We start from the raw sequence: 2,023 nt of genomic DNA on the forward strand, positions 1-2,023 counted from the left end.
ATTTATAATCAATTGCTTTGCTGTCACTATTTCTCGTAGTTAACTTTATGCTAAGGTATTTTGACAGTATTTCTTTATAAAAAAAAAAATGTCATACTAAAAAAAAGAGTGCTTTTGGCGGTCTTTTTGTTTGTGTAAAAAAATGTTTTGGGACCTAAGACACCAAAAGGCCAAATTATATAAATATTTCATGATATTTAACAACAAAATGAGGATGAAGACAATTTGCCAACAAATTAAAAGTTTGGGATCAGAGTGTTCAAATTCTTAAATTGGGAATTAACGATGCCAAAAATTAGGAGTTTGGGAACCTGAATGCCAAATATTATTAAATTTGAGAATCCATGGTGCAAAATTCTTTTTTTTTTTCAGGTGGATTTTGAATTCTTCTCGCAATAAACCATTGGCATTTAAAAATATTTTAGATTTTAGATAACAAAATGCAAGTGTAGAAATTTACAAAAGAGTTGACTATTTGTATTTTGTTTAAAGGTTTCTATCTGAAATTTAGAGAAAATTACGTATATTACCATAATTTTTTGTTATTTTAAATTTGTGCCACTCAAAATAAAAGTTCACGCCACCTATGATTATTATTTTTTACTTATTTAATAAAAAAACATATTTTTACTGTGCAACGTCGGTGCCATAAAAGGTAATTAGTACTATTTTGAATGATATTTTTTATTTTCTATCGAAATCTTAATAGAGAATTAGAGATATTATTATAATTTTTTTTTCTTTCGGTTGGGGACTATTTACAGATATCTATACACATATATTTTTTGAAAGTTATATATATATTTTTTGGTTATTGGCACCTTACATTCTGAACTCTCTTAATTTAACACTTTCAATCTTAAACTTTATTTTTTGATAATTTAAACTTTAAACTCTCTTAATTTGACACATTTAACTCTGAAGTTTATTTTTGATAATCTAAACCTTAAACTCTCTTAATTTGGCACTCAACCGTAAATTTTGTTTTTTAGTAATTCAACGGTGGCGATCAGGGCCGACGATGGGTTGAGGAGAGGTCGGCCGACAACCCACTCATTATTCAAGTCAGTATATAAAAAAAAAACTACTCATCAATTAAATTTTTATATGAACAAGATATTTATCTATTGAACTCATTTAACTTGTAGACATTTTTTCATCACATTTTCTTTTCCATCACTAACCAAATTATTGGAATTCGTTCATCAGCTTGGAGCTTTCTTATTACTAGTGAAAAGTTTCAAAAATAATGGGTGCGTTTAGAATTGGTTCCAAAACGTTTTTGTTTTCTGTATGAAAATGAAAATGAAAACATTTTCATTTTCATTTTGGAATTATTTCTAAAAATGCGTTTGGTAGTTTTATTTTAAGATTGTTTTCAGTTTAAAAAAAACTGAAACTGCGTTTGGTGGTTTAATTTTTAAAAACATATAATAGTATTTTAAATAATAATATATAAAATATACTTCCTAGTAATCTTGAAAAATACGTCTAAAAAGTAAAAGGGATATATAAAACATGATGAACGACAAAAAACCTGAGAATAGCATTAAATTTTAATGCCATTTATTGTACTTTAAAAATGCAGAACCATTACCATCTTTCAACTTCCAAGTGATCTTTACAATAATGGCCGCCTAAAGGAACAAAATGAGCATGATCCAAAGCCTATCAAAGCTTCTAAATAAGTTCCAAAACAACCTTTGCTCTACAAACCCGGTCTTATCCACATGCCTACTCCTACTAGAAGTCACAAAGAAATTGCTCCCAACATCAACAGGCCATTTCAACCCGATCGGAGATTTAAATGTTGGACTTCTTGTGGAAGCGACGCAGGACACCGACGTCGAGTGTATCGATGTTGTCCGGCGGCGGCGTGAGGCGCATCTGGGCGTTGGCGAGGTGGAGGACGAGGTGCTCCCTCTGGTTCTGAACTCTATCGTTTTGGAAGTCGAAGAATAGGGCGAGCCAATCGAGGAGGTCCATGTGAGGGAGCCATTGCGTGAACGGCAGCCGACCGGGG

Source organism: Morus notabilis, unplaced genomic scaffold (genome assembly GCF_000414095.1).
Source record: "Morus notabilis unplaced genomic scaffold, ASM41409v2 Scaffold243, whole genome shotgun sequence".
NCBI classification, from domain to species: domain Eukaryota; kingdom Viridiplantae; phylum Streptophyta; class Magnoliopsida; order Rosales; family Moraceae; genus Morus; species Morus notabilis.